Here is a 13874-nt window from a genome sequence, read left to right as displayed (position 1 = left end):
TATTTTAAACATTTCTTTGAAATTAACCAATGATAGTCAACTTACTTGGGAACGTTTTTTTTTTTTCCTGAAAATAATTGCTTATAAAGCATATAACCAAGTCCATACAGTACTGGTTAAGCAAAGTAACTGACCTGTCTTACAAATGTGGGTACTCCTCAGAATACTTGATTTTCGTTTTGGAACATGTATCTAAAAAAGATGAGAAACACTTTTATAACCTGTATATTAATATATGTATACTGAGTTCTCCCACTTGTTTTATTTTCAGTACATTTAACTTAATTCCCCATAACGCATTTAATTTTCCTTGTAAGCCATTGCTAGTTTAAAACAGAGGCATTTAGCATTCTCCATTGAGATTATGTGCTGAGAGCATTCTTCATGTTTTTGACTGTAACTCATCCAGGAGCAATGCAAATACAAGAACACTCTTACAATATACATCCCATTGTATTATGCTTATTCCCATATGTAATTCTACCTTGAACCATGATGCCTAAAGGATATGAAGCCATACTTCTAGTCATCTTTGTATAATTTCCATCTCAGCATATGGTTGGCTGTAGCTACTGAGGAGATGTTCTTTGAAGGAGACACGGAAGGTTAGGTCCTCTGGTTCTGTATTCCTTTCTTTACATTTGTCATCAGGTAGCGACTTTCACCAGCACTAACATACCAAAGCTTTCTGTAGACCCACTTAGCACTTTTGTAACAGATAAGTTTCCCCAGCAGCCTCTCAGCACAAAGGTAATGAAAATAGTTAAACCAGATAACTGTCTCATAGTTGGAAGTCTAGTGCTTTGTCCTAAACTTTCTGCATTGCATATGGATCTTTTCTTTTAAAAAAATTCTCTAGAGTATCTTCAGGTAACAAATTATAGTTATTATAATCATGGTTATAGAAGTATTTCATATAGTAGTAAAAAAAACACTAAATGTTTTATATATATTTTAATAAATCAACTAGAAGTTAGCAAAACATTTAAAATGTTGTTAAACAATATCACATGGCCATAGCATGATTGCTTTTTCTTTTATTCAAAGATTACTTCTATTATGACATTTCTTTGTTCTTAAAAGTAAGTTATCAAATTCATGATACCAGACACTTTAAAAAGGGTAAATTTTACTGTATGTCAATTATCTCAAAAAATCTGATTTTTAAAAAAAGAGAAATGGTGGTCAGTTGATTTTTAAAAAAGAACAAAAGAACAAGAAATGCAGTACTCACTTTGCTACAGACACAGTCTCTATGTCAATAAATGTTCATGAGAACACATTCAGTTTTTTCTCTTTTGTGTTTCCAGACTTTCCTGGGTGCTGTGCAGTTTCACTTAGCCTTTGAAAGCAAGTTCTGATAAAATGATTTCATTGAATCAGTGGTGACACATGTTTAAAATAGGAAGAAAAAGGGACAAATGTGTTGGCTTTTAATTTCTGTAAATACAACCCCGTTCAGTTGTGCTTTGGGAGATAATTAGTAGATTTATCTGAGGCCAAAGTTAGCTTTCAGTTTCCAAACAAAAGTATTGGAAAAGATCTGGTCACTTATGAGTCCACCCCCTGTTGTCACTAATCTTAGGCTTTGGGTCCAGTGCTCTTAAAAATGTATCTACATTTCTTGCTTACTTTGGCACATTTATCAACGCTTAGCTAAGCAGCCTCTAGATTCTTTTTTAGTCTGGGTGGTCATCAATTCTACTCCAGCAAATCTGGTTTCTGCCTTCTGCCTGGTTGCGCAGGTTTTGTTGCTGTCTTGGATAGTCTTATTTAGAGTCCTAAAGAGGAAAGTTTCTTGTTGATTTTATCCCCACCGGCTATTTGGACGTGTGTTTGCCATAAATAACGGCCATCTGGATCTCTGTTTCTAATATATATCAGACATTTCACCAGCTCTGATTGCTTCTACTCACACGGTGTCTGAACTGCATGGTGGTGGTGGCTTCACTTAGTGAAGCGGTGCATTCTCTCTGCTGTAAGGTATAATAATGACGAATTATACTTCCGTCATTTCTCTTGTTCTCCGTGCCTTCCTTCAGGAAGATAAGTGTCAGGCATGAAAGTAACCATAGACCTCATGGAACCAAACACAGTCTGTAAGATTTTCTTAACAAATAGGCCTGACTTGGCCTTTGACTGCATGTACCAGTCAGATGGGTCTGGTTCCACTGCCTTAAAGAAGGCCGAGAGGTGGGGTCTGTGCCGAGTGAGCTGTTGCAGAGAATGCTGACACCTCCCAACTCCCCCTTTAAGCTCTCTGCTGCTCCCTTGCCCCAGCGCATACTGAACTACCAGAGACTGAGAGCCCTGTGGTGGAAGCCAAACAGGTGTTGGCCTGTGCTGACGATAACTTTCAAGTCACCTCTGCAAAAGAATCCTGCCATCCCATCCAGCAGGAGCTGAGCCTACAGGGTGATCGTTCACGACTAACTCATTTCCTGCCCTTCAGCGTCTTCTCACACAGGTGACTCAGCTATCTCTAGAGTTCCTCTATAGCCCATATAGCATGCACGCACTCTGCATTGCCATTATTTTCTACTTCTTTGTCTCCCTAGAGGCGTGCGAGGAGCTCTCCTACAGGTAGGGATCCTGTCCTATTCACCTCTGCGTTCTCAGCACTCACGGTGGGGTCTGGCATTTGCAGGTACCCAATCAGTGCTTGTAACAGGACTGAAGCAAGAGAGGAGGCGCGCGTGAGGCTGGCAGAAACATAACGTCATAAAGTGCTAAGTATTCGCAGCTAAATTCATCCTTAATGAATTCAGCTACTTTTATTCCAGTCTGTGAGCCCTGCTCTTTCACTTAATAGACTCTCAGAATAATAACGAAGTCATCCGGTTTGTACTGCTTTGTCAAGAACTACTGTGATGGAAGTCCAGACAAATAAATGATCTGTTTGCTTCTCAAAATGCCTGAAAGGCATTTCCAGCCTGAGACTAAGTTTAATATTGTGGTATGAAGTAGTGAAAAAGTTTCTCTGAGTGGGGTTGATGACCCCATAATTAAGGGCGCAGATCCTAAGAAAGCAGTGGGGATGCCGGGTAAAGCTACTTCAAGTTGACTCAGGGATCTCATAGAAGAAATGCTTTGTCCCTGTATCGGGAACTCTCTATTCTTTACACGAAGAGGTTTGAGAATTAAAATTGATGTGGGATCTATCTTATTATTGTGTCCAACAATCTGCTATTCTGATGACCAAGAAAGGGATGAATTGGAGTCAAACCACAGGAGATTTCCCCAGAGAAATGTGCAAATATAAAATTTAAAGCACTTGGGGTTTAATCTGTGATGTTATTGAGTTAGTCACCAAAAGGGCGTACTGCTTAGAAGGTCATTTTTACCAACCTACCACTAGAATAGATGAACAAGTTGATTCACCTCACACTAGTCAAATAACTGGACCTTTTTCTATTTCCTATAAGATGCTGTGTTTAACCCACACCTACGCCTACTTCAGGGCCTTCTCATATCAGAAAGACTTTAAAATAATTGTCTCACATTTAGGTTCCTTGTTACCACCCTTCTATGCAAAAAGGAATTGTCTGCTAGATGATTGCTATTCATGAAGGATTTTCTTGGTAGAGGAAAGTAGGTGAAGGTGCATCCTCAGGTTCTTACACATCTCTACAGGAACAGTTCACAGTGAACGTGAAATGCCCCCAACAGTTGACCATAGTACAGTACTTGAATAATACCAGTAGCTTTCCTCTAGGTTCAAAGTACCTTATGGATAGGGATGATATCTTTTTCACTTTGGGTAAAAACATAACGATGATGATGATGACGATGATGATGATGATGATAAATGATAATAGATAATACTTATTTGAAAATTTGTGATCCTGTGCTGTGTTCTTAATATTCAGCCTCAAGAAACAGATTTGAGAAAAGTAGGTAAAATTGGTTCATGAGAAAACCATCATCTTTAAACAAGGCTAATTATGACAGATTTTTAAAAAATTATGTTATGTCTATTCCTTTCGTTGATATTTTTATGTATAAATCTTTCAGATTTATACTGAAAGATTAAACTACTTCCCACTGGAAACATGGCAAAATATCAAGATCCTAAATGCTAGTCATTTTAATAGTTTAGGATTTTTCATCTAAGTTACCTACAAATTAGACATTAGCCTCTTAGAGCCAGTCTCTAGGATGCAACATTTTAGGCAGATAACTATACCATTATCTGTTAAAGCAAAATGGATTAATATCCATTGAATCCTTTTTATTATTTTTGACCTGACACTTTGATCAAAAGGTGATTCACCATCTATACCCCTCACTCCCTTTGGGCCTTGGCCCACAATTCATCCCTAGGAAATCTTCCCTAATTAGCTAACTACACTCTGCTCTGATCAGCCTTTTGCCTTATACTCCCTCGGTATGGGTCTGGCACCCAGGTTGCCAGGGTTCTATTGTAACCATAAGTTCATTGATTGTGTGTGTGTGTGTGTGTGTGTGTGATTTATATTTTATATAGATGATATATAATATGCATGTGGTTCTCCTACTCTGTTCTCAGGCACAGTTGCTAGCATGGTCACGTGCAGTATCGCACTGGGCTCTTTCAGTATCTTCTCGTGTGCTTCAGAAGCTGCAAGCTGCTTAGTAAACAGCTGCTAGAGAGTTAACTTTTATCCTCCTCAGCTCCTTGACTGAAATCTACTGCCTTCTAGTAGATAAAAAAGGCTAAGTTATTAAAACTTAGGGGTAAGTTTTTCACTTAATTATCAGGTAGACAACTGACCTTTTCCTTTGAAGTACTGTGCTGAATTCATTCTTTTAGAAACTGCTTGTCTTAATTGTATCTTACTTATTGCTTCTGTCTAATAAAATCTGGCATGTGGGATACTGAGCCGATGGCATATTATATTCCGTGAACATTTAATTGAACATTTAGGCCATGCACCTGTACTCTTTGACTTGGTTTTCTGCCCTTTAACGATCCAGTTTTCTCCTTCATCTCTTACATTTGGAGCAATAAGAAAAATGTCGTGGCTTTTTTTTTTTTTACCCTTTCCGTAGCAGCGTGCTTAGTTCTGAAAGAGTCAGACTGCACTTCTGCATGCCCTTGGTTAGCACACTTAAATTGTCAAAGTGTTGAATTTAGTGAACTATTTACATGTTCATATTTTTCAGCATTATATATAAGCATCCAAACTGCAAGCCACACCTTACAAGTACAGTCCTTTTGCCACATGACCAGCTGCCAAGGAGTGTGACTGTTTTTGTCCCTTTAGCCATCGCTGTCCCTTCTATGTCAGAGACATTTCCAAGACAAAGGAAACTTAAGAGCTTCCTTCCTGCCCAGATCAAGTCTCAAGCTTCCGATTCTAAAAGACCAAAATGGAAGAAGGGAGCCCCAGCACAGTGCAGGAAGGTACAGCCATCCTGCGTGGGTATATTGAGCTGCACAATGCCATCCAGAATCTGGCCCTTTCTACTTATCCATGGGCAGCCTTCATCCTCAGGCTCACAACAAGGCTGCTGGACCTCCAAGCATTACATGTGTAGTTCCAAGCAGGACCAGTGGTGAAGAGAGAAGGCAAAAGTGCATTCCACCAGATTTTGCCTGCTATTAAAGCACTTTCCCAGAAGCCCCACCCAGTTACTTATATTTCCATTTCTTTGACCAGAATTAGCCTTAAGAGAGACTGGAAAATATACATTTTTTGTTGATCTGTTGTCATTCTGAACAAAACTGGGGTTCTGTTGATGAAAAATGAGGGAGAAGTGGGTATGGAGTAAGCAAGTAGATACGTCTGCTTCAAGGATAATAAGTCTTTATAAAAATATCAAGTTAACCTTGACTGAATTTCAACTGAAACAACAATTAGGAAACTGGCACCATTTGTCTATAGCCTTAATTTCATAATCTAAGTTTTGAAGTAAAATTTTGCAGCATGTAAAGAAATATTTTTTTTTTTACTATTTAAATAAATATTTGGATACTTTGACTTTCTCAAGCCCAACTCAGAAATAGAAAAATAATCATAAGAAATATTTAATTCTAAAAGTGACCTACAAAAATACATGGTGATTTTCCTACCAGGAAAGTATTTCCTCTTCTGAAGGTCCCCTACTGTATAAAATGGGATTAGGTATAAGAAGTAGTTATGGGACTATCGAAGCTGCCTCTCAGGGGTCCTTCAGTTCAGAAAGACCCAGATAGAGAGACAAAGATAGCTTTCTATTGGATGTACAGAGCCATCATGCTTGTGTACTGGGCTTCATTCAGTCTTCCTGGTAGGTGTTCAGGCAAAACACGTGGGCATTTTCCAGGTGAGTATGTTTCATCTGTGTTGGGGATTTTCCGGTACTGGTGCTGTTCAGTCTAATTTGACAGTGAGAATGTAAAACTTACACCAAAATACAGTAGAAGGGTATCAGCTGTCATCTTAATTCCATTTATTTTAGCTTTTATTCAGCTCATGCACTATTTCAGAAAGTGTCTGAACATATGATTAGGCAGAGCAGGCGGCTGCCAGTGTGATAAAATTCGGGAACTACAGGAAAGACCTCCCCCACAGACATGCCATCTGAGTCACGGTGAGCTGGAGGGCTGCTAAGGGGTGTAAGTTAAATGTATACTGTCTCTAAATGGAGGAGTTTGTTTCAAGTTAATGTTCTATGAGATGTAAATATCTTGGAGCAAAAGAGTTTATCCAATTAATATTATGAGAATAGGCATTTGGGATAAAGGTGGAACCCAAGACAGATAAATTCTGGTAAAAGCGAAGTCCCAAACAAAGTAGAGAAATGGGACACTACAGGGAACCCCAACCCACCTGGAAGCAGAGCTAAACACGCCCAAAGTGAGATTCTCCAAGCAAATGGAAAGGGACCAAGACATACTCTGCCTGCTTTACACCCATAAAACTCCTGGAAGAAACATAGGCAGTGAGTGCCTTGACAGTGGTCTTGGCAATTATTTTTTGGATTGACACCAAAAGCAAAAGTCAACCTGGGGCTACTTCAAACTTTTAAAAAGCTTCATCAAAGCAAAGAAAGTCAACAAAATGAAAAGGCAGCCTACTGAATGGGAGAAAATGTTTGCAAATCATATACCTGTTAAGAGGTTAATATCCAAAATATATAAAGAACTCATATATCTCAATAGCAAAAAACCATCCAATTAAAAAATGGGCAGAGGAGCTGAATAGACGTTTTTCCAAAGAAGATGTACACATGGCCAACAGGTACATGACAGGATTCCCAACATCACTAGTCATCAGGGAAATGCAAATTAAAGCCACAATGAGCTACCACCTTACACCTGTTAGGATGGTTATTATCAAAAAGACAAGAAATAACAAATGATGGTGAAGATGTAGAGAAAAAGGGAACCCTTGTGCACCTGCTGGTGGGAATGAAAACTGGTGCAGCCACTATGGAAAACAGTATGGAGATCCCTCAAAAAATTAAAAATAGATAAATGAAATTAAAAGTACTCTAGATGGGATCAATAGCAGAATAACTGAGGCAGAAGAACGGATAAGTGACCTGGAAGATAAAATAGCGGAAATAACTACTGCAGAGCAGAATAAAGAAAAAAGAATGAAAAGAACTGAGGACAGTCTCAGAGACCTCTGGGACAACATTAAACGCACCAACATTCGAATTATAGGGGTTCCAGAAGAAGAAGAGAAAAAGAAAGGGACTGAGAAAATATTTGAAGAGATTATAGTTGAAAACTTCCCTAATATGGGAAAGGAAATAGTTAATCAAGTCCAGGAAGCACAGAGAGTCCCATACAGGATAAATACAAGGAGAAATACGCCAAGACACATATTAATCAAACTGTCAAAAATTAAATACAAAGAAAGCATATTAAAAGCAGCAAGGGAAAAACAACAATTAACACATAAGGGAATCCCCATTAGGTTAACAACTGATATGTCAGCAGAAACTCTGCAAGCCAGAAGAAAATGGCAGGACATATTTAAAGTGATGAAGGAGAAAAACCTGCAACCAAGATTACTCTACCCAGCAAGGACCTCATTCAGATTTGATGGGGAAATTAAAACTTTTACAGACAAGCAAAAGCTGAGAGAGTTCAGCACCACCAAACCAGCTTTACAACAAATGCTAAAGGATCCTCTCTAGGCAAGAAACACAAGAGAAGGAAAAGACCTATAATAACGAACCCAAACAATTTAGAAAATGGGAATAGGAACATACATATCGATAATTACCTTAAATGTAAATGGACTAAATGCTCCGACCAAAAGACACAGATTAGCTGAATGGATACAAAAACAAGACCCTTATATATGCTGTCTACAAGAGACCCACGTCAGACCTAGAGACACATACAGACTGAAAATAAGGGGATGGAAAAAGATATTCCATGCAAATGGAAACCAAAAGAAAGCTGGAGTAGCAATTCTCATATCACACAAAATAGACTTTAAAATAAGGACTATTAAAAGAGACAAAGAAGGACACTACATAATGATCAAGGGATCGATCCAAGAAGAAGATATAACAATTGTAAATATTTATGCACCCAACATAGGAGCACCTCAATACATAAGGCAAATACTAACAGCCATAAAAGGGGAAATTGACAGTAACACATTCATAGTAGGGGACTTAAACACCCCACTTTCACCCGTGGACAGATCATCCAAAATGAAAATAAATAAGGAAACACAAGCTTTAAATGATACATTAAACAAGAAGGACTTAATTGATATTTATAGGACACTCCATCCAAAAACAACAGAATATACATTTTTCTCAAGTGCTCATGGAACATTCTCCAGGATAGATCATATCTTGGGTCACAAATCAAGCCTTGGTAAACTTAAGAAAATTGAAATTGTATCAAGTATCTTTCCTGACCACAATGCCATGAGACGAGATATCAATTACAGGAAAAGATCTGTAAAAAATACAAACACATGGAGGCTAAACAATACACTACTTAATAACGAGGTGATCACTGAAGAAATCAAAAAGGAAATCAAAAATTACCTAGAAACAAATGACAATGGAGACACAACGACCCAAAACCTATGGGATGCAGCAAAAGCAGTTCTAAGGGGGAAGTTTATAGCAATACAAGCTCACCTTAAGAAGCAGGAAACATCTCGAATAAACAACCTAACCTTGCACCTCAAGCAATTAGAGAAAGAAGAACAAAAAAACCCCAAAGATACCAGAAGGAAAGAAATCACAAATATCAGATCAGAAATAAATGAAAAAGAAATAAAGGAAACAATAGCAAAGATCAATAAAACTAAAAGCTGGTTCTTCGAGAAGATAAACAAATAGATAAACCACTAGCCAGACTCATCAAGAAAAAAAGGGAGAAGACTCAAATCAATACAATTAGAAATGAAAAAGGAGAGGTAACAACTGACACTGCAGAAATACAAAAGATCATGAGAGATTACTACAAGCAACTCTATGCCAATAAAATGGACAATCTGGAAGAAATGGACAAATTCTTAGAAATGCACAACCTGCCAAAACTGAATCAGGAAGAAATAGAAAATATGAACAGACCAATCACAAGCACTGAAATTGAAACTGTGATTAAAAATCTTCCAACAAACAAAAGCCCAGGACCAGATGGCTTCACAGGCGATTTCTATCAAACATTTAGAGAAGAGCTAACACCTATCCTTCTCAAACTCTTCCAAAATGTAGCAGAGGGAGGAACACTCCCAAACTCCTTCTACGAGGCCACCATCACCTTGATACCAAAACCAGACAAGGATGTCACAAAGAAAACTACAGGCCAATATCACTGACGAACATAGATGCAAAAATGCTCAACAAAATACTAGCAAACAGAATCCAACAGCACATTAAAAGGATCATACACCATGATCAAGTGGAGTTTATTCCAGGAATGCAAGGATTCTTCAATATACGCAAATCTATCAATGTGATAAACCATATTAACAAATTGAAGGAGAAAAACCATATGATCATCTCAATAGATGCAGAGAAAGCTTTTGACAAAATTCAACATCCATTTATGATAAAAACCCTGCAGAAAGTAGGCATAGAGGGAACTTTCCTCAACATGATAAAGGCCATATATGACAAGCCCACAGCCAACATCCTCCTCAATGGTGAAAAACTGAAAGCATTTCCACTAAGATCAGGAACAAGACAAGGTTGCCCACTCTCACCACTCTTATTCAACATAGTTTTGGAAGTTTTAGCCACAGCAATCAGAGAAGAAAAGGAAATAAAAGGAATCCAAATCGGAAAAGAAGAAGTAAAGCTGTCACTGTTTGCAGATGACATGATACTATACATACAGAATCCTAAAGATGCTACCAGAAAACTAGAGCTAATCAATGAATTTGGTAAAGTGGCAGGATACAAAATTAATGCACAGAAATCTCTGGCATTCCTATACACTAATGATGAAAAATCTGAAAGTGAAATCAAGAAAACACTCCCATTTACCATTGCAACAAAAAGAATAAAATATCTAGGAATAAACCTACCTAAGGAGACAAAAGACCTGTATGCAGAAAATTATAAGACACTGATGAAAGAAATTAAAGATGATACAAATAGATGGAGAGATATACCATGTTCTTGGATTGGAAGAATCAACATTATGAAAATGACTCTACTACCCAAAGCAATCTATAGATTCAATGCAATCCCTATGAAACTACCACTGTCATTTCTCACAGAACTAGAACAAAAAATTTCCCAATATGTATGGAAACACAAAAGACCCCGAATAGCCAAAGCAATCTTGAGAACGAAAAACAGAGCCAGAGGAATCAGGCTCCCTGACTTCAGACTATACTACAAAGCTACAGTTATCAAGATGGTATGGTACTGGCACAAAAACAGAAAGATAGATCAATGGAACAGGATAGAAAGCCCAGAGATAAACCCACGCACATATGGACACCTTATCTTTGATAAAGGTGGCTGGAATGTACAGTGGAGAAAGGACAGCCTCTTCAATAAGTGGTGCTGGGAAAACTGGACAGGTACATGTAAAAGTATGAGATTAGATCACTCCCTAACACCATACACAAAGATAAGCTCAAAATGGATTAAAGACCTAAATGTAAGGCCAGAAACTATCAAACTCTTAGAGGAAAACATAGGCAGAACACTCTATGACATAAATCACAGCAAGATCCTTTCTGACCCACCTCCTAGAGTAATGGAAATAAAAACAAAAATAAACAAATGGGACCTAATGAAACTTCAAAGCTTTTGCACAGCAAAGGAAACCATAAACAAGACCAAAAGACAACCCTCATAATGGGAGAAAATATTTGCAAATGAAGCAACTGACAAAGGATTAATCTCCAAAATTTACAAGCAGCTCATGCAGCTCAATAACAAAAAAACAAACAACCCAATCCAAAAATGGGCAGAAGACCTAAATAGACATTTCTCCAAAGAAGATATACAGACTGCCAACAAACACGTGAAAGAATGCTCAACATCATTAATCATTAGAAAAATGCAAATCAAAACTACAATGAGATATCATCTCACACCAGTCAGAATGGCCATCATCAAAAAATCTAGAAACAATAAATGCTGGAGAGGGTTTGGAGAAAAGGGAACACTCTTGCACTGCTGGTGGGAATGTGAATTGGTTCAGCCACTATGGAGAACAGTATGGAGGTTCCTTCAAAAACTTCAAATAGAACTACCATATGACCCAGCAATCCCACTACTGGGCATATACCCTGAGAAAACCGTAATTCAAAAAGAGTCATGTACCAAAATATTCATTGCAGCTGTATTTACAATAGCCAGGACATGGAAGCAACCTAAGTGCCCATCATCGGATGAATGGATAAAGAAGATGTGGCACATATATTCAATGGAATATTACTCAGCCATAAAAAGAAACGAAATTGAGCTATTTGTAATGAGGTGGATAGACCTAGAGTCTGTCATACAGAGTGAAGTAAGTCAGAAAGAAAAAGACAAATACTGTATGGTAACACATATATATGGAATTTAAGAAAAAAAATGTCATGAAGAACCTACGGGTAAGGCAGGAATAAAGATGCAGTCCTCCTAGAGAACGGACTTGAGGTTATGGGAATGGGGAAGGGTGATCTGTGACAGGGCGAGAGAGAGTCATGGACCTATACACACTAACAAACGTAGTAAGGTAGATAGCTAGTGGGCAGCAGCCGCATGGCACAGGGATATTGGCTCGGTGCTTTGTGACAGCCTGGAGGGGTGGGATAGGGAGGGTGGGAGGGAGGGAGATGCAAGAGGGAAGACATATGGGAACATATGTTTATGTATGACTGATTCACTTTGTTATAAAGCAGAAACTAACACACCATTGTAAAGCAATTATACCCCAATAAAGATGTTAAAAAAAAAATAGAACTACTGTATGATCCAACAATTCCACTTCTATTAGTATTAACTAATTTGAAACACTAATTAGAAAAGATATATGCACTGCACCCCTGTGTCCATTGCAGCATTATTTACAACAGCCAAATAGCCAAGACATGGAAACAACCTAAATGTTGTCGATGGATGAATAAAGAAAAGGTGGGGTATGTATATACATATATACACACACACACACACATATATGTATGTAAAATGGACTATTATTCAGCTGTATAAAAGAATGAAGTCATTCCATTTGCAACATGTGGATGGACCTTGAGGCATTATGCTAAGTGAGATAAGTCAAATAATAAAAGATAATTACTGTGTGATCTCTTTTATATGTGAAACCGAAAAACAAACAACTGAGCTCCTGGATATGGAAAACAGATTGGGGGTTGCCTGAGGTGAGGGTAGGGGGCAAAATGGGTGAAGGGAGTCACAAGGTGTAGATTTCATTACAAAATGAATAGGTCATGGGGATGTAATATACAACATGATGACTGTAGTTAATAATACTGTATTGCATGTTTGAAAGTGGCTAGGAGAGTCAATTTTAAAATATCACAAGAAAAATTTTGTAACTATGTAGGCTGATAGATTTTAAATGGACTTATTTTGATGATCATTTTGCAGCATATACAAATATTGAATCATTACATTGTACACATGAAACTAATATAATGTAATGTCAATTATACCTCAGTCAAGAAAATGAAAGTATCAGTTATCTGTATATGTTTTATTCTTTTATCAGACAACCTTGTTGAAGATAATTCCTCTGGGCTCTAACAGAATGTTTCTTCATTTATGTGTTATTACAGTGGATAAATTTGTTGGAATGTTTCCAACATATTTCTTAATAAGCAAATGATAAAGCCAGTTTATATCTTTACATGCTTCCTGTATCCCCTCATGTTCTGCTTTCCACTGTGCACTTTTTAGGCCTTGCTTTGATTTTTCTCACTTTCAGCCATCTAGGCCAAATAATTTCTATAAGAAACATCTGCATTTCTTCTCATGACCATCTATCTGATTCCACACAATCTAATCCTCCTTTTCCCCGGTTTGTGTAGTCTCAGGATGAGATCACATCTAGTCACTTACAGGTCATAACCCTAACTGCTTTAGGACTGAGTTACACTTCGAAACATATTCCTAAAATCCTACCGCCAAAGAGCCTTTTGTTATCATTGACAGGAGTATTGGAAGTCTTTGGTGAAACATTGAATTCAACACACAAGATTTGTTGTGTGTTAGACTCTCTGCCGAGTATTCGCAGATTCATCTCAGTAACGAATTATAGCAGCACCGTAGAGAAAGGATTCAGAACTTTGCAAACCATGAGAAGAAAAAGTCATTCACCAAGATTGGAAGAGGAAATGTTCTCTTTTGATCTCTCTCCCCCCACTCCAATCAGAGGAACGGGAAGATAGAAGGTGTTAAATAAGCCAAGTATTTTACTTTTTGTTCAAAAATTTGATCTCTTTATTTGGCTTTTG

The 13874-nt window shown here is 37.8% G+C and overlaps 1 protein-coding gene across 1 annotated transcript in view; it reads left to right on the top strand.

Annotated features, from left to right (window-relative positions):
• The window catches only part of MEI4 (meiotic double-stranded break formation protein 4), a 200686-nt gene that overhangs the window by 186299 nt on the left and 513 nt on the right, over positions 1-13874 (top strand). The window lies entirely within an intron of this gene.

This window comes from Delphinus delphis, chromosome 14 (assembly GCF_949987515.2).
Source record: "Delphinus delphis chromosome 14, mDelDel1.2, whole genome shotgun sequence".
NCBI lineage: Eukaryota > Metazoa > Chordata > Mammalia > Artiodactyla > Delphinidae > Delphinus > Delphinus delphis.
The sequence above is the reverse complement of the archived record's forward strand: the minus strand, read 5'-3'. Positions and strand labels throughout refer to the sequence as shown.